Source organism: Salvelinus fontinalis, chromosome 31, assembly GCF_029448725.1.
Source record: "Salvelinus fontinalis isolate EN_2023a chromosome 31, ASM2944872v1, whole genome shotgun sequence".
NCBI lineage: Eukaryota > Metazoa > Chordata > Actinopteri > Salmoniformes > Salmonidae > Salvelinus > Salvelinus fontinalis.
Window position 1 is genome coordinate 47715437 of NC_074695.1, and position 20883 is coordinate 47736319.

At 42.6% G+C, this 20883-nt stretch overlaps 1 pseudogene; it reads right to left on the reverse strand.

Annotated features, from left to right (window-relative positions):
• LOC129830427 (transmembrane and coiled-coil domains protein 1-like) overlaps positions 1–20883 on the reverse strand; it is a 78979-nt pseudogene that overhangs the window by 57263 nt on the left and 833 nt on the right.

A 20883-nucleotide genomic window follows, 5' to 3' on the forward strand; every position in this document is an offset into this window, starting at 1 on the left:
AAGGAAGTAAAGTACTTTAAGAATATGTTTTTGTTTCAGTCTCCTCCATCTCCACTAACAGAAGCCAATTGAATGGATTTGTTTCCTATTAATTTAAACTGATGTATAACACTTGTATGTTTTATGAATTTGTAATATGAGTATATCTGTTTTTGAATTTGGCGCTCTGCAATTTCACTGGATGTTGGTCAGGTGGGACGCTACCGTCCCACGTACCCTAGAGAAGTTAACAAAAAACTTGCAGGGTGGTTGAAAAATGAGTTTTAATGACTCCAACCTAAGTGTATGCAAACTTCCGAATTCAACTGTATAAACCTCCAGTCCATTAAATCAATTGGAGGCCCCTTACACTTCAGTGTTGTGATGCAAAAATTCTAGCTAAATGCTTGGCGCATAGAATTAAAAAGCTATTGTCAGATATTATTCATCGTAATCAGACAGGTTTTTTACACAGACAATACATTGGAGATAATATATGACAAGTACTGGAAACAATAGAATACTATGAAATATCAGCGAAACCAGGCCTGGTTTTCATAGCTGCTTTTGAAAAGGCTTTTGATGAAGTACGACTGGAGTTATTATATAAATGCCTGGAATATTTACATTTGGAAGAATCTCTTGTAAAATGGGTTAAAGTTATGTACAGTCACCCTAGGTGTAAAATAGTAAATAACGGCTACTTCTCAAAGTTTTAAACTGTCAAGAGGAGTAAAACAAGGTTGTCCACTATCGGCATATATATTTATTATTGCAATTGAAATGTTAGCTGTTAAAATTAGATCCAACAATAATATTAAGGGATTAGAAATCTGTGGCTTAAAAACAAAGGTGTCATCATACGCTGATGATTGATGTTTTCTATTAAATCCATAATTAGAATCCTTCCGCGGCCTCATAGAGGATCTAGATACTTTGTCTAACCTCTCTGGATTAAAACCAAATTATGACAACTGTACTATATTATGTATTGGGTCCGAAAAAAATGCAACTTTTAACCAAAAATAAATGATCTCACTCCAATAAATTATTTTTGAAAGTTAGCAAAAATAGATAAGATCTTGCTACCATGGAAAGGAAAATACCTTTCTATTTGTGGAAAAATCACCCTGATTAACTCTTTAGTCATATCACAGTTTACCTATTTGCTTATGGTTTTGCCTACACCTAGTGACTTGCTTTTCAAATTATATGAACAACAAATATTCAATTTTATTTGGAATGGCAAGCCAGACAAAATTAAAAGGGCCTATTTATATAACAAATATTAATTACTGGAGGGGGGGAATTATTAAATATTAAAGCATTTAAACTCTCACTAAAGGCATCAGTCAAACAAAAGTTACACTTAAATAATAAATGGTTCTCTAGTAAATTATTAAAAATGTCTCACCCCTAAGCCTTTTTCCCTTATTCAGATTACAACTGCTCACTTTCGGTTATTTGAAAACAAAATAATCTCCAAAATATCATTCGTTTTTAAATAAGCCTTAAAAAGTTGGTTGCAATTTCAGTTTAATCCACCTGCAAAGACAGAAGAAATAATATAACAAATATTGTGGTTAACCTCAAATATAGTAATTGATTAATAAAGCTTTTTTTTTATATATATATATATTTTTTTAATGTATAATCTTTGTAAATCATATCATAAATAGGACTGGTGGAGTTATGTCACACATGCAGCTGACATAGACATATGTAAATGTCTGCTCTACCCAAAATTACAACCAACTAATTGCAGCGTTACCACAAAAATGGAAGAGGCAAGTGGAAGGGGGAAAAAGTAAGGAACTTGTCTGTCGGCCCTGCATTAACGACCAAAAATGGTTAAGAGAATTGTGAAAAATAAAAATATATACCAATTTCATTTAAGGACAAAAAAAATGTACAGCTGTGCCATATAAATTGCAACATTTTTGGGCAAGAGTTGTTCAATGTACCGATTCCATGGCATATGTTTTATATATATATGGGGGATACAATTTTCCCAGCTCTGCAGATTTTGCAGGCACACAGACACTGGAACTCTGCCTAGAAGGTCAGCATTGCCTCTTCACTGTTGACTTTGAGACTGGTGTTTTGCAGGTACTATTTAATGAACCTGCCAGTTGAGGACTGGTGAGGCGACTGTTTTCAACTTACATATTTGACATACGTTTACATTGTGCATGTTTATTTATACAGTAAATGTTATTCAACATGTCTTCATCTGGGTTTTGAACTCACAACCTTTGGGTCATGGCATTCTGATCTTTCTGCTATGCCACCATGTCTGTGTCAATTGGGGAGTAGTGAACTACATGTAATTCAACAAGTAATCTAATTACATTTTGCAGTAATTTAGTGGTAGTTTAACTACATTCAAATATTGGTAGTGTTTTCAGTAGTTAATAACTTTTTTGTAATGTAACAACTGGAACTACACTCAATTTATTTTGCAAAAAAAGTATATGGGTGAAGTAGACAATAATTTCCTTTCATTTTCAGCATCAGACCTGCCTAATTCTCAATTAAAACACTTTTTTTGTGGGGTCTCCCGAGTGGGGCAGTGGTCTAAGGCAGTGTCACTGTCACGACAGACCTGGGTTCAATCACAGCTGGCCATGACTGGGAGACCATTGAGGCGGTGGGTTTGGCCCACTGGGAGACCATTGGCTCAGTGGGTTTGGCCAGCCGGGATGTCCTTGTCCAATCGTGCTCTCCTTGTGGCGGGCTGGTCGCCAGTTGTACATTGTGTCCTCTGACACATTGGTGCGTCCGGGTTAAGCGAGCAGTGCGGCTTGTCAGGGTTGTGTTATGAAGGATGCATGGCTCTCAACCTTTGCCTCTCCTGAGTCTGTATGGAAGTTGTAGTGATGGGACAAGACTGTAACTAACAATTGGGGAGAAAAAGGGCTACAAAAAAAGAATAGCAACTAAAACTATGACATTTGAGATATGATCTAGTGAGCTACTTTTTCAAAGTAACTTTAGTTAAGTAAACTATGTTTCTTATGGGGGTATTTTTCGTGGAGCTTACCGACTTCCAGTGTGAAGTCGGTAAACTATTTTCAGAGTAGCTTCTCCAACACTGGTCAATTATCAGTTAATCTGACTATTCTTTCATCATTGATATGATTTACTTATTTGAGGGTTTTCAGTATAGTTGTCTAATGGTTGTGGGTCATATTACTCAGGTTTTAATGTTACTCCTTAATTACTATGATAAATAATCATTTCTATTTGAATGAACATATGAGACAAGTTGAACAAACAAATCATTTTAAGTTGACTGAATTCTTGCCTAAGTTATCTCAAGTTGGAGCAAAGTTTTAATTCAGGTAACACTTTGATCGAAAGGTTGAGTAAACTAAAAAAGTATGTGGAACCAGTTGATAGTAATTGGTTGAAACAACTATCTTTTTACAGTGCAAGAATTTGCAGGGAAGGTCGAAACGTTAATCTTTCTCTATTTAGTTTTTTTTTTACAATCACTAGGACCCATTTCTCAATACTTAGGTCACTTTTTCAAAACTCTTCACACAGTGAGCATAACAGCAGTCTATGTGGGATAAACCGTTGATCATTTTTCATTGCTTTGGCACAAAATGAATTCAATCACTACATCTTTCAAATTTCATGAACTCTTTTCTCACTCAGACGCAACCGCCACCAAAACTCTATGTACCTACAGGCCAATTTGCACATGTTAACATACTCTTTTCAAAACGGTTAAAGTTCAAAACCTAACATGACAAAATATTTAATAAGACAGTAATACAGTACTGAAATATATTCCAAATCTAAAAGAATAAATACTATCAAAACAATTAGACCAACCACAGCTGATTCCCATTGAAGCTGTTAGTCTTGCAATTTCATTACCATCTATACAAAAGGGGACATTTTAGGAATAATACTGTACTGTAATGTAAACATGGACCCAGCCAGAGATAGAGAAGTGGCTGACAGAGGAAGAAGAGTGACTGGGAGAGGGAGATGAGTACGTATGCGTGGTGGAAGAAGACTGAGAGGAAGATCAAGAGCTGTAGTCTCAGATGAGATTAGGGCTACTATAATTGATCCTGTAATAAATCATGGTCTATCAATGAGAGAGGCTGGTCTGAGAGTGCAGCCAAATCTGCAACGTTCAACAGTGGCATCTATTCTGAGAAATTTCCGTCAAAACAACAGGTAAGATGTGCATTCTGCATGGGAATCTGACTGAACTGCACATTACAGAAGTAAATTGAGCAAAGCCTCCAAACCCATTTGTGTGTAATTGTTTTTGTACTGCTGCATTGGACAAAACAGTTACTGCCGGAGAGGTAGGATTTTCACTGCTGTGCAGGAAACTGCAACTTTGATATGGTAATCAGAAACAATGGCATAACACTCTCATCTATTCGGGACAGTGTTGGCAGACAACATTACATTTGGAAATATTCACAATGTAAGCATGACAACTATTTCTAGAGTCCTAAAACAACATCAATTCAGGATGAAGATGTTGTACACTGTCCCCTTTGAGAGGAACTCTGAACGAGTCAAGCAACTCAGGAACCAATATGTCCAGGTAAGATGACTATAAAATACAGAAGTAGTTTTGAACAAAACCAAACAGGGCAGAGGCACACAATGGCATGTTTTTAGGTATAATGTAAACTACCGTAATAGCCTTATGTTACCTTGTGGATTTATTTTAGAGAGTCATGGAGTTTGAAGCCAGGCAAACACCCCACATTTTCAACTTTGTGTCGAGGAAGAAATGTGATTGTGAAAAGAGCCACAGGGGATGTCCCGGGCCAGAGGGGTGCCAACATCACAATGTGTGCAGAAATATCCTCTGATGGATTGCTGTTACACAGACCGATAATTGGGCCTCATTTCATTCCTGGATGACCTCTATGGAAGGGTTGTGACAGGTGAGGAAAGGGTTGCAGTGAGGCAAAATCGGCCAACGTTTGTAATTGTATGGGACAATGTGGCATTTCACCACTCCCGTGCAGCCCATCCCAGGATGATGTCACTTTTCCTCCTTCCTTACTCTCTATTCCTCAACCCCATAGAGGAATTATTTTCCTCATGGAGGTGGAAGGTTTATGACCACCATCCACATGATCAAATGTCCCTCCTGGACGCAATGAATGCTGGATGCCTGGACATATCTGCAGAAGATTGCCTGGGATGGACCAGACATGCCAAAATATTATTTCCTAGGTGTATTGCCCAAGATGACATAAGATGTGAAGATGTGACGTGGAACTTGTGGCCAAATGCATAAGACAGGGTTGACTAGTATTGCTAATGTATCTGTATCGGTAGATGGTGTATATACAAATGATTGTATTTTGGAATCACTCAATTCCATAAAATGACATAAAACATATTGAAGCATATTGCATCATGTCTGATTCATTCATGTAACATATACTGCAGTGAATTCTAAACAGCAGAGAGGTGTCATTCTTGTTTTGTAAAGAAAACATTGTGTAATGCTCCCTGTTGTTAGTGTTGTTTAGGTCATTGTTTATTGAGTGACAAAGTGTGCTTGTTGGGTGACAACCGTTGCTAGTGTTGTGGAAGAATGAGTTGATTTGAGACATGTGTGAAGTGTTTTGGTTGTTTTAGTGCATTTTGGATTTGAAATGAACTGCTGTGCCAAGCTGAAAGTTAGTTAAGAGAACTGTGTGAAGAGTTTTGAAAAAGTGACCTAAGTATTGAGAAATGGGTCCTAGCGATTGTAAAAAAAATACCCTGTAAAATGGCTATATATACACACGCAGATCAGACTACAGCCATTATCTGATATGACACCGCCATCTGGTGGCAGTCAGGACAAACTTCGGGCATTTACACACCGGTATGGCTATAGCTATACTTTCAGAGAGGAGAGCAAGGCTGAAAATCTATATTCTCTCACTGGGGCCCGTCTGTTAATCTTTCAGCCAACGTGTCTATCTTGGCAACAAGAGGTAGTAATGTTGTTGAATGACAAAATAGTCTGGCACCCAAACTAAATACAGACATTAGATAAAGTCAAGTGAACACAAATGAACACAGCTCACACCTACTGTGGTGAGAGGCTACTTTACCAGAGGGTATAAAAAGAACATAGCACGCTAGATGAGCAGGAAAATACTGCATGCACTTCCCCTTTGTCAGCTTTCCTTTGTTGTCGAGCTCCGTCCTTTCAGACACAAGTGGTCTATTCTTACATACTGTCCACTAGGCTGTGTCTTTGTGTGTGTGTGTGTGTGTGTGTGTGTGTGTGTGTGTGTGTGTGTGTGTGTGTGTGTGTGTGTGTGTGTGTGTGTGTGTGCGTGCGTGTGCGGTTATAGCCGTGTCTGGTACAGACCTCTCAATGCAAAACCGGAGAGGTCCTCTGACCTATCTTATCACAGATGGACAAGCATCAACTCTCTGAGAGGTCATACACACATACTGTACATTCGGAACACAGAACAACACACATACACATGGATGCAGAAAAATAACATTTCCAATTTCCCCAAAAAATGATACAAATTCTCATAAAAGCTCAGTGTTCCTACAACACAAGGAGCTCTTCTTAATATATTATGTTGACAGACAGCATATCTACTTTACTGTTAAAATCAAATGTATCTCCTTGACACGGCAGAAATGCATTTAGAACATTCCGCATTAGTTCTTCCTCCAGTGGATTATTCATCTTCACGTCTCATATCATACAACAAATAACTGAGAATCTAAGAGACAGCGTCTGTTGACTACATGGCAGTCAGCAATTACCGTCGAACATACCATTCTCAAACATCCAGAGAGGGGTGTTTGGCTATCTTGCTAGGATTATGCATATCAGACAGATGCGTTGCTCTGGACGTACTTAGGACAGTCGGGGCTCAGGAATGCCAGTTTCGGACTGATCTGAGTAGACGTGTGTGTGTGTGTGTGTGTGTGTGTGTGTGTGTGTGTGTGTGTGTGTGTGTGTGTGTGTGTGTGTACCTCTGACCTGAGCCTGGATTAGCACTGCCTCTGCTCAGGAGCATTTAGCATTACAGGACAGAAACATTATTATACACACATGGCATCACGTGTCATACTCTAGTAGATACCCATACACTTCCAGTCATTGCGCTAACGCTAGTTAGCATTGGGTCGCGAAACTCTCAAACTTCCTTCATATTGGACACAGAGACATAACAATGGTAGCCACGAGTTCACCTGACTCTGGGGAAGTAGATAAAGGTTCGCATTGCCAATATCCCGAAGTATCCCTTAATCCTCAATTTTTAAGAGCAGGCCTGTTACATCCATTACCAGATAAAACTTGACCACAAACCAAAAAATACCCTAATATGATTGACAGCTGACATCGCTCACCTTGTCTGTCTCCTCCGTGGACTGGTATCCTGACGACAGCACCACGTCGCCTGACGTTGTGTGTCCAGGGTTGTACCCAGGGGAGGGGCTACTTCGTGTGGTGTTGTCCGTGGTGGAGGAGGAGCGCAGGCGTTCGGAATGCTTCTGTGCATCATAGGTAGGGTGGCGGTGGGGGGCCTGGGGGCTGCCTCTCAGAGGGGGGTCCCGGTCTGCTCCCCCTCCCCCTGTCCCATTCCCCCCACGGTGCTGGCTCTGCAGGATAGTCCCACGCCTCATCATGCCCACAGGGCCGGCACCCTGACCAGCTGGGGGGGCAAGGAGACCACCAGAGGGGGGATCAGAGTCAGGACAGGCCAAGGGGGCTTGGAGGGAGGTGAGGTAGTCCTCGGGAGGGTAGCGAGAGGGGCCACCCATAGAGATCACAGAGGATGAGGAAGAGGAGGAAGAGGAGGAGGCTAGAGTAAAGCGAGAGAGGGACATCTGTGTTTCTGCTGGAACAGCTGCTTCAGACCCTGGCCCAACACGCCCATGCTCTCTCGGGCATTCTGGGTAATTTTGGAAGGGGAGTGGTGGTCTGAGTGAGAGGAACACCTCTTGAGGCCCGAGTCCTGCGCCCCTTCTCTACCCCCCGACCCCCCTGGGTGCCTGTCACTACCTCCTCTCTGCATACGAGGGTGCAGCACTCTCATACACAGGGGAATGGGGGAAGGATAGGGGAGTAGAGTAGAGTAGGGTGTCTGTTTCTGGTTTTCACTGTCTGTCTGTCTGGTTTTCACTGTCTGTCTGTCTGTCTGTCTATGTCGGACAGGACGGGGTGAGACAGGAGAGGTCAAAGTTCAGCGGCGGCCAATGGGAGTCCACAACGGGGCATGCATCCAATCAGCTCAAAGATAATGCTTGCCTAGTAGTCTACCATGAAAAGAGAGGAAATGGGTTATGAGGGGGTGACAACACGGGACCGACAAGAGGAAGCAAACAGGAAGAAGATGCTCTAAAACAGATAGTGTTGGAAGTTGCCCCTCGACTCTGGGCCAGATGTTGGGGGCAACTTCTACTAACACCACAGGCACTGCACACGCAAACGGGGGAAGGGGAAAGGAGAAAGATACAGACACGCAGAGATGGAACAAACAAAAGAGAGAAATAAGTGAAAAGACCCACCTACCATCGGCCCAACGCTGCCTAGCCTCACTCAGTGTCCAAGATCACCTGTAGAGAGAGAGAAAGAGAGAAAGAGAGAGGGAGAGAGCAATCAATGTCTCAATCAACTAATCAAATCCACTTACGCAATCTATGAACAGTCAAACCTTACGCCCAAGCATTGCGTCTCCTGGCAGATCCTCTGGGAGCTCATTTGGCGTCTCTAAACGTCAATAAATAGTTCTGCTTACCGCTACAGTCGTGTCTGGAGAGAAGGGCTTCCTCAAAAACTACAACACACAGCAACACAGGCTCACTATACCAACTCACCTAACCTGCAGCAACCCAAAAACACCTATGCCAATCTACGCTAAGCAACATGGTTTCCTTTGAGGCTGAGGTGCGACAGTAATGGCCTTAAGATACATATTCCTAGTGTGAAGAGAAGGCAGCCTGTCAGACAGTCACAGTGAGTACTGGCAGTGAGGGGAGGCAAATAAGTCCAAGTCAGGAACATTCTGAGCTCTAGCGGTGGGTGACATGCTAACTACACTGCTCAAAAAAATAAAGGGAACACTTAAACAACACAATGTATCTCCAAGTCAATCACACTTCTGTGAAATCAAACTGTCCACTTAGGAAGCAACACTGATTGACAGTAAATGTCACATGCTGTTGTGCAAATGGAATAGACAACAGGTGGAAATTATAGGCAATTAGCAAGACACCCCCAATAAAGGAGTGGTTCTGCAGGTGGTGACCACAGACCACTTCTCATTTCCTATGCTTCCTGGCTGATGTTTTGGTCACTTTTGAATGCTGGCGGTGCTTTCACTCTAGTGGTAGCATGAGACGGAGTCTACAACCCACACAAGTGGCTCAGGTAGTGCAGCTCATCCAGGATGGCACATGAATGCGAGCTGTGGCAAGAAGGCTTGCTGTGTCTGTCAGCGTAGTGTCCAGAGCATGGAGGCACTACCAGGAGACAGGGCAGTACATCAGGAGACGTGGAGGAGGCCGTAGGAGGGCAACAACCCAGCAGCAGGACCGCTACCTCCGCCTTTGAGCAGGAGGAGCACTGCCAGAGCCCTGCAAAATGACCTCCAGCAGGCCACAAATGTGCATGTGTCTGCTCAAACGGTCAGAAACAGACTCCATGAGGGTGGTATGAGGGCCCGACGTCCACAGGTGGGGGTTGTGCTTACAGCCCAACACCGTGCAGGACGTTTGGTATTTGCCAGAGAACACCAAGATTGGCAAATTCGCCACTGGCGCCCTGTGCTCTTCACAGATGAAAGCAGGTTCACACTGAGCACGTGACAGATGTGACAGAGTCTGGAGACGCCGTGGAGAACGTTCTACTGCCTGCAACATCCTCCAGCATGACCGGTTTGGCGGTGGGTCAGTCATGGTGTGGGGTGGCATTTCTTTGGGGGGCCGCACAGCCCTCCATGTGCTCGCCAGAGGTAGCCTGACTGCCATTAGGTACCGAGATGAGATCCTCAGACCCCTTGTGAGACCATATGCGGGTGCGGTTGGCCCTGGGTTCCTCCTAATGCAAGACAATGCTAGACCTCATGTGGCTGGAGTGTGTCAGCAATTCCTGCAAGAGGAAGGCATTGATGCTATGGACTGGCCCGCCCGTTCCCCAGACCTGAATCCAATTGAGCACATCTGGGACATCATGTCTCGCTCCATCCACCAACGCCACGTTGCACCACAGACTGTCCAGGAGTTGGCGGATGCTTTAGTCCAGGTCTGGGAGGAGATGCCTCAGGAGACCATCCGCCACCTCATCAGGAGCATGCCCAGGCGTTGTAGGGAGGTCATACAGGCACGTGGAGGCCACACACACTACTGAGCCTCATTTTGACTTGTTTTAAGGACATTACATCAAAGTTGGATCAGCCTGTAGTGTGGTTTTCCACTTTAATTTTGAGTGTGACTCCAAATCCAGACCTCCATGGGTTGATAAATTTGATTTCCATTGATAATTTTTGTGTGATTTTGTTGTCAGCACATTCAACTATGTAAAGAAAAAAGTATTTAATAAGAATATTTCATTCATTCAGATTTAGAATGTGTTATTTTAGTGTTCCCTTAATTTCTTTGAGCAGTGTATGTTCGCTCAGCTGCACAGTCATAAAAGACTACTGCATCACACACACACACGCATGAATGCACACACACATGTGTGAGGGCGAGAACACACAAACATGCAAGGGACACGCACACAAAGGAATCTACACAAATGAGGCTGTGATACGGTCGGCCCACGTCACAGCTAGTTAACACAATCGGCTGTTCAGTTTCACAATAGGCCTAGAGAGAGGAGAGAGAGCAGCACATAGCACAGTGCTCGCGCTGTCACTAGCAGCACACAGCAACACTTGACACATTCACAAAGCAGCATACTGACCACTGACCAGCCACTAGCCTTCAATATAATACAGTATTAGAAAAAAAGGTGCTATCTAGAACCTAAAAGGGTTCTTTGGCTGTCCCTTTTGAAGAACCTCTTTTAGTTCCAGGTAGAACCCTTTTGGTTCTAGGTAGAATCCTTTTGGTTCTAGGTAGAATCCTTTTGAGTTCCATGTAGAACCCTTTCTACAGAGGGTTCTACATGGAACCCAAAAGAGTTAAACCTGGAACCAAAAAGGGTTCTACATGGAACCATAAACGGTTATACTATGGGGTCAGCCACAGAACCCTTTTGGAAACGTTTTTTTCTAAAAGTGGCAATTTTTTCACATTTTCAAACAGTACATTTATATTTTCCAACCGGGCTATACATTTGGGTGAGGTTTCTTTCCTCGCCTGCAGTAGCCTCGTTTCATTGCCAAAAATAAAATTAAACCATCTGGTGTGGTAACAACACAATGTCAAACACAGGTAGCCTAGTCAAATAATTAACATCCAATCACATTAACTGCTACTCTCTCACGGGAATTCCACTAACGGTCCGTATATAGCAAACGTAGCTGCTGCTCATGTTGGTATCTGTACTGATGGCACAAAAGCCATGACAGGGAGACATAGTGGAGCGGTAACTCGCGTGCAAGCCGTTGCTCCCTACGCCACTTAGGTACACTGCAGCATCCACCGAGAGGCTCTTGCTGCCAAGGGAATGCCTGACAGCTTGAAAGACGTTTTGGACACTACAGTGAAAATGGTTAACTTTATTAAAGCAAGGCCCCTGAACTCTCGTGTATTTTCTGCATTATGCAATGATATGGGCAGCGCCCATGTAATGCTTTTACAACATACTTAGAAGTGCGCTGGTTGGTTATCAAGGGGCAAAGTATTGACACGTTTTTTTGAATTGAGAGACGAGCTTAAAGTTTTCTTTACTGACCATAATTAACACTTGTCTGACCACTTGCATGATGACGGGTTTCTCACACGACTGGCCTATCTGGGGGATGTTTTTTCTCGCCTGAATGATCTGAATCTAGGGTTACAGGGACTCTCCGCAACTATATCCAATGTGCGGGACAAAATTGAGGCTATGATGAAGAAGTTGGAGCTCTTCTCTGTCTGAATTAACAAGGACAACACAAAGGTCTTTCCATCATTGTATGATTTTTTTGTGTGCAAATTAACTCAAGCTTAAGGACAATGTCAAATGTGATATAGCAAAGCACCTGAGTGAGTTGGGTGCGCAATTACGCAATTACGCAGAAACGGATGACACAAACAACTGGATTCGTTATCCCTTTCATGTCCTGCCTCCAGTCCACTTACCGATATCTGAACAAGAGAGCCTCACCGAAATTGCAACAAGCGGTTCTGTGAAAATGTCATTTATTCAGAAGCCACTGCCAGATTTCTGGATTGGGCTGCACTCAGAGTATCCTGCCTTGGCAAATCGCTCTGATAAGACACTGACGCCCTTTGCAAACACGTACCTATGTGAGAGTGGATTCTCGGCCCTCAGTAGCATGAAAACTAAATACAGGCACAGACTGTGTGTGGGAAATGATTTAAGACTGAGACTCTCCAATACAACCCAACATTTCAGAGTTATGTTCATCCTTTCAAGCACACCCTTCTCATTAACATGTGGTGAGTTATTCACAATTTCCGATGAACAAATACGGTTTTATATGTAAGTTGGTTAAATAAAGAGTGAAATTATTATTATTATTATATTATTATTTGTGCCCTGGTCCTATAAGAGCTCTTTGTCACTTCCCACAAGCCGGGTTATGACAAAAACTCACACTCATTCTTATGTTTAATAAGTGTATTGTATAGTGTGTGTGTGTGGCAGGCTTACAATGATGGCAAAAAACAACATTTGAGAGTGCGCTAACCCTGGTGCTAGAGGAGGTACGCAGCTGGAGGTTGAATGTTTGAAGGGGTATGGGACTCTTAATAAATTTGGGAACCACTGGTGTTGAGAAACACATAGCCAACTGGAGACTCTCAGTGAGTGCAGGGTTTTGATAAGCCTAACTTAAGTTGTTTAGATCAGGCGAGTTTGTGCTGGGCTGTACCTACACAAACCATAGTTTGCCAGCCATTAGCCTTCAGTACTCTACCGAAATACCATGCCATTGAGGAACACTCTAATAGTCTACACACAACTCACAGAGACACATGGCCAAGTGGAGTTTCTTAGCGAGTGCATGGTTTTGTGTCAACAGTGACACACCTGATTTAAATAATTGTGGTCTAAACCGCGATTAGTGATTATTTAAGCAGGTGATGTAGCACGGGCTGGAACAAGACTTTACACACTCTGTCTGTGGTGCTCCAGGACCTCAGTTGGCAACCTGGTAGTAGTGTTTGAATGGAACGCAGTGATGAAAGGTTGAATATGATAGAGAGACAGAGAGAGAACAGATGGGGCACAGGACAGGTTCATGCTCACTGCCAGTCACAGTCACTCAGTCAGTAACCTGCTGCCAGCCTGGTACTCACTCTTATAAACACTCTGAGTGGCACATTCAATGCATGACAAAATGCCCCTGTGATCTGAAAAGAACAGCTCTGACTGATACACCTTGAACCCTTTCTTTCCTTCACCACCCGAGTACTCAGAAAGGTATGTATTCTTCACATAACACAACACAAGCATACGTGCATAAGTGTGCAAACACAGTGTTTCCCCCCTATATTCAAACATATATAAGATCTAGGGGAAACACTGTGTACACCCATTCACAATACAGACACACATACATTTATTTTTTTATTTCACCTTTATTTAACCAGGTAGGCTAGTTGAGAACAAGTTCTCATTTACAACTGCGACCTGGCCAAGATAACTTCTCTAGGATAGGGGGCAGCATTTTCACGTTTGGATGAAAAGCATACCCAAATTCAACTGCCAGCTACTCATCCCCAGAAGATAAGATATGCATATTGTTAGTAGATTAGGATAGGAAACACTCTGAAGTTTCTAAAACTGTTTTGAATCATGTCTGTGAGTATAACAGAACTTATTTAGCAGGCAAAACCCAGAGGACAAACGATTCCGTTTTGTTTTGTTTTGAGGTCACTCTCTTTTCAATGGATTTTCATTGGGAATACAGATTTCTAATTGACCTTCTTGTAGTTCCTGCCGCTTCCACTGGATGTCAACAGTCTTCAGAAATTAGTTGAGGGTTTTTCCTTTGTGTAATGAAGAAGTACGGCCATTTTGAATCAGAGTCACTTGAAGTGTCCTGTTAGATAGAGGCGCATGACCAGAAAGCATGCTACAGATTGTTTTAATCCTGTATTGAACATAGATCATCCCGTCTTCAATGTTATCGATTATTGAAGTTAAAAAATACCTAAAGTTGTATTACAAAAGTAGTTTGAAATTGTTTGGCAAAGTTTACAGGTAACTTTTGAGATATTTGTAGTCATGTTTCACGAGTTGGAACCTGTAACGTTCGTCTTGTGGTGATTGAACGGACCAAGACGCAGCGGGTGATGAAGACATACTGAATTTATTAAACAGACGAAACACTGACAAAACACTAGAACAAACTATAAAAACAAGAAACGAAGGCAACAGACCTGGACTACGAACTTACACGTAACAAAGAACGAACGAACAAGTACTGACTACAAACAAAAACGAACTCACGATACAGTCCCGTATGGTGCAACAAACACTGACACAGGAAACAACCACCCACAAACAAACAAGGTGAAAACACCTACCTTAATATGACTCTCAATCAGAGGAAACGCCAAACACCTGCCTCTAATTGAGAGCCATACCAGGCAACCCATTAACCCAACATAGAAAACACATAACATAGACTACCCACCCAAACTCACGCCCTGACCAATTAAACACATACCAAAACAACAGAAAACAGGTCAGGAACGTGACAGAACCGGTGTTTTTCTGGATCAAACGCGCCAAATAAATGGACATTTTGGATATATATAGAAGGAATTAAATCGAACAAAAGGACCATTTGTGATGTTTATGGGACATTTTGGAGTGCCAACAGCAGAAGCTTGTCAAAGGTAAGGCATGAATTATATTTATATTTCTGCGTTTTGTGTCGCGCCTGCAGGGTTGAAATATGCTTATCTCTCTTTGTTTACAATGGTGCTAACTCAGATAATAGCATTGTTTGCTTTCGCCGAAAAGCCTATTTGAATTCTGACATGTTGGCTGGATTCACAACCAGTGTAGCTTTAATTTGGTATCTTTCATGTGTGATTTAATGAAAGTTCGATTTTTATAGTAATTTTTATAGTAATTAATTTGAATTTGGCGCTCTGCATTTTCTCTGGCTTTTTGCCAAGTGAGACAGTAGCGACCCGCCTAAACTCAGATTTTTGGATATAAATATGAACTTTACCGAACAAAACATACATGTAATGTGCAACATGAAGTCCTATGAGTGCCATCTGATGAAGATCAAAGGTTAGTGATTAATTTTATCTCTATTTCTGCTTTTTGTTACTCCTCTCTTTGGCTGGAAAAATGGCTGTGTTTTTCTGTGGCTATGTACTGACCTAACATAATCGCAAGGTGTGCTTTCGCCGTAAATCCTTTTAGAAATCAGACATGTTGGCTAGATTCACAACAAGTGCAGCTTTGATTTGGTGTCTTTCATGTGTGAATTCAATAAAGTTAGATTTTTATAGTAATATATTTGAATTTGGCACTCTGCATTTTTACTGGCTTTTGGCCAAGTGGGCGTCCCACATATCCTAGAGAAGATAAAGCAAATCAGTGTGACACAGACAACAACACAGAGTTACACATGGAGTAAACAATAAACAAGCCAATAACACAATAAACAAGTCGATGACTAGAAAAAAGAAAGTATATATACAGTGTGTGCAAACGGCATGAGGAGGTAGGCAATAAATAGGCCATAGGAGCGAATAATTACAATTTAGCAGATTAACACTGGAGTGATAAATGAGCAGATGATGATGTGCAAGTAGAGATACTTGTGTGCAAAAGAGCAGAAAAGTAAATAAAATAAAAACAATATGGGATGAGGTAGGTAGATTGGGTGGGCTATTTACAGATGGACTATGTACAGCTGCAGCGATCGATTAGCTGCTCAGATAGTTGATATTTAAAGTTGGTGAGGGAAATAAAAGTCTCCAACTTTTTGCAATTCGTTCCAGTCACTGGCAGCAGAGAACTGGAAGGAAAGGCGGCCAAATGAGGTGTTGGCTTTGGGGATGATCAGTGAGATATTCCTGCTGGAACGTGTGCTACGGGTGGGTGTTGTTATCGTGACCAGTGAACTGAGATAAGGCGGAGCTTTACCTAGCATAGACTTATAGATGACCTGGAGCCAGTGGGTCTGGCGACGAATATGTAGCGAGGGCCAGCCGACTAGAGCATACAGGTCGCAGTGGTGGGTGGTATAAGGTGATTTGGTGACAAAACGGATGGCACTGTGATAGACTGCATCCAGTTTGCTGAGTAGAGTATTGGACGCTATTTTGTAGATGACATCGCCGAAGTCGAGGATCGGTAGGATAGTCAGTTTTACTAGGGTAAGTTTGGCGGCGTGAGTGAAGGAGGCTTTGTTGCGAAATAGAAAGCCGATTCTAAATTTGATTTTGGATCGGAGATGTTTAATATGAGTCTGGAAGGAGAGTTTACAGTCTAGCCAGACACCTAGGTATTTATAGTCGTCCACATATTCTAGGTCGTAACCGTCCAGGGTGGTGATGCTAGTCGGGCGGGCGGGTGCGGGCAGTGAACGGTTGAAAAGCATGCATTTGGTTTTACTAGCGTTTAAGAGCAGTTGGAGGCCACGGAAGGAGTGTTGTATGGCATTGAAGCTCGTTTGGAGGTTAGTTAGCACATTGTCCAAGGAAGGGCCAGAAGTATACAGAATGGTGTTGTCTGCGTAGAGGTGGATCAGGGAATCGCCCGCAGCAAGAGCAACATCATTGATATATACAGAGAAAAGAGTCGGCCCGAGAATTGAACCCTGTGGTACCCCATAGAGACTGCCAGAGGTCCGGATATCAAGCACATCAATCAAATAGCACCTAACAAGCATCCTAAATGATTGCAATGGTGTGTATTTTTGGGAGTTAGCTGTGGAATTGTCCTGTTTGAATCTGGTGCTGAACCGGCCTCTGGCTGCTATAGCCCTCTCTCTCTCGAAGTCCTCTCTCATCCTCAGGCTGATCTCAGCCCATCTCAGCCCATCTGATCTCAGCCCAGCTGATTGGGTCTTTTCTTTATTGTCTACTGTTTTATATGCATGCTTAATCCTCTTTCAGGAGCCTTTAGAGCACAAAGCCCCATTTTGTGTGTGTGTGTGTGGTGTGTGGTGTGTGGTGTGTGGTGTGTGGTGTGTGTGTGTGTGTGTGTGTGTGTGTGTGTGTGTGTGTGTGTGTGTGTGTGTGTGTGTGTGTGTGTGTGTGTGCTATGCAGTCCTAATGCATAATTTCATTAGGCAAGGCTTGGCTTTCCACCTTGGTGAGGTCACGAAGCTATAACAAAATCAAATGAAATGTACCGTCAGTTGCCAGATGGGCTGTTGAGTGACATGACAGTGCTGTTCTGTTCTATCCTGTTCTGACCCTGACCCTCAGAGCAGGTGCTGCTGGAATCACAGAGGGGGTCTTGGTACACTACTGAGGCGACAGTCAACACATGACCATACTCTACAGCACGGATCACTCATATACTGTAGGCCTATCAGGACTTAGACAAACACTCACACAGACACAGGCAGACAGTGATGATTAAACAGACAACAGGTGTCAGAGCCTTTGTGAGCAGGGCAGCCATGATGAGTCAGCACATTTCTCAGAATTACTGTGGCTGCATCCCAGTCAAATGTAAACCAGCAATGGCCCTTCTGGAAGCCCCTGGTACATGCACACATGCACATGACCTGGACCTTATCTCTCTGTCAGGCCATTCGTTGGCCAGTTTTCCTGTTGCGTTTGTTGATACCATTGTCTCTGCATGGCCAGCTGAATCATACAGATGGAGACAGCTCAGCCTTGATTACCAGGCAGGCAGACAGACAGATACACCATCTCACTGACAGCCTGGAGCCTGATTGAAATATAAAACATATGTAAATGCACTGCTGGTTATGTCTGACTTATCAGCAACAGTTACTCAGTTATGCTGTTAAGCAGATAGTCTATGCCATAAACGTGACAGCTCCAGCTCTGTTAATTAACAGAACTCAAATTTCAAAACTATGTCCATTCTAGGCTAGACAGTAAAGCTTTCTTTTGGTTGGTCAATATGGACCCTCAGTTGTGGCTTTGACGCACATATTGTTGGTCATTGTTGAATTTGTAGGCTCACTCCCAAAAAAGATCATAGTATGCTGAAACAGGCCCATACAGTTCCAGAGGACGTTGAACAGACTGCTCTTTGTTCTGCTCAGAGCCACAAACAGCCCTATCTCTGGTCTTTGTGCTCTGTCTCTATCACTGACACATCAACAAGAGGGGAATTAGACCAGAGAGTTCTGTCAGCGCTGCCGTTGAGAGAGAGAGGGAGAGAGAGTACACTAACGTTCAAAAGTTTGCGGTCACTTAGAAATGTCCTTGTTTTTGAAAGAAAAGCACATTTTTTTGTCCATTAAAATAACATCAAATTGATCATAAATACAGTCTAGACATTGTTAATGTTGTAAATGACTATTGTAGGTGGAGACGGCTGATTTTTTTATGGAATATCTACATAGGCGTCCAGAAGCCCATTATCAGCAACCATCCTTCCTGTGTTCCAATGGCACGTTGTGTTAGCTAAACAAATGTATCATTTTAAAAGGCTAATTGATCATTAGAAAACCCTTTTGAAATTATGTTAGCACAGCTGAAAACTGTTGTTCTGATTAAAGAAGCAATAAAACTGGGCATCTTTAGTTGAGTATCTGGAGCATCAGCATTTGTGGGTTCTATTACAGGCTCAAAATGGCCAAAAACAAAGACCTTTCTTCTGAAACTCATCATTCTATTCGTGTTCTGAGAAATGAAGGCTATTCCATGCGAGAAATTGCCAAGAAACTAAAGATCTGGTACAACGCTGTGTACTACTCTCTTCACAGAATAGCGCAAACTGGCTCTAACCAGAATATAAAGAAGTTTGGGAGGCCATGGTGCACAACTGAGCAAGAGGACAAGTACATTAGAGTGTCTAGTTTGAGAAACAGACGCCTCGCAAGTCCTCAACTGGCAGCTTCATTAAATAGTACCCGCAAAACACCAGTCTCAACGTCAACAGTGAAAAGGCGACTCCGGGATGCTGGCCTTCTAGGCAGAGTTGCAAAAGAAAAAAAACATATCTCAGACTGACCAAAAAAGAAGAGATTAAGATGGGCAAAAAAACACAGACACTGGACAGAGGAACTCTGCCTAGAAGGCCAGGATCCCGGAGTCGCCTCTTCAGTGTTGACGTTGAGACTGGTGTTAGAGTTGTGGTCGGATTGACCAAATGGAGGGCGAGGGAGAGCTTTGTACACGTCTCTGTGTGTGGAGTACAGGTGATCTATAATTGTTTTCCCTCTGGTTGCACCTTTAACATGTTGATAAAAATTTGGTAGAACTGATTTAAGTTTCCCTGCATTAAAGTCTCCGGCCACTAGGAGCTCCGCCTCTGGGTGAGTGGATTCCTGTTTGCTTATTTCCTTATACAGCTGACTGATTGCGGTCTTAGTGCCAGCATCTGTCTGTGGTGGTAAATAAACAGCCACGAAAAGTGTAGCTGAAAACTCTCTAGGCAAGTAGTGTGGCCTGCAATTTATCACAATAAACTCTACTTCAGGCAAGCAAAATCTAGAGACTTCCTCAGATTTCGTGCACCAGCTGTTGTTTACAAACATGCAAAGACCACCCCCCCTCGTCTTACCGAGTGTGCTGTTCTATCTTGCCGGTGCAGCGTATATCCCGCTAGCTGAACATCCATGTTGTCATTCCACCACGATTCCATGAAACATAAGATATTACAGTTTTTGATGTCTCGTTGGTAGGGATATTCGTGATCGTATCTCGTCTAATTTATCGTCCAATGATTGCACGTTGGCGCGTAATATTGACGGTAACGGCAGCTTTCCCACTCGCCTTCTGCGGGTCGTCACGAGGCATCCCTCTCTGTGTCCCCTGTACCTGCGTTTCTTCCTCTTGCAAATAACGGGGATGGAAAGTCAACAGGTACAAACCTAGATGACCAGCCGATGTACAATACAGTAATGTACATTTACATTAAGTGGTTTGTAAGGATGGTAAATTAATACTGCACAAAAAGTGGTTGTTTTATATGTTATTTGATCATGAAAAATATTTAATTTGATGTGGATGCTTTGCACCTTTTGATGTAAATGTTTGAGGACAGGGTTTTGTTATTTCTAGATTCCATTAGAATCACAATTGCAGAGAAAGGGACAGGGCAACAACTCTTACAATTCCAAATATTGAATCCTGCAAGATACTGTTCTTAATTATACAACCATTTTTTTTTGCCAAAGCAGAGATGCTGATTTTTTGTGTGTGCCAGCACTACAGACATCTATATCGGTCCGCTAATACCAAGTAAAGGCCCAGCGCACTACTTTTGTGAAATATACATTTTCATTATATATATATATATTACATTCAGATTTTTCAGGAGGTGCTGCAGCACCCTCAGCACCCCTACTTCCAGTGGCTGTGCACGGACTGACTGACTAGTTCATGCTGGCTAGCTGGCAACAATGGTGCTAGTTAAAACTTAAAGTTATGTTTATTTTGACGGGAAGGGAGTATTGGTCACCACCTGGATGTCACCGTGACCAGTGCAATGGTGTTGTATCAAGGTGCTTTCTGATGTGAGTTGCTTCAGTTCCCACCAGGCAAGCAGTTTCTTCCCACCAATTCGAGTTCAAATCCAGCTATAGAAAGTTGTTTTTTTTATATATTTTTTGTTTTAAGCTTATCCCAAACCTTAACCATGTT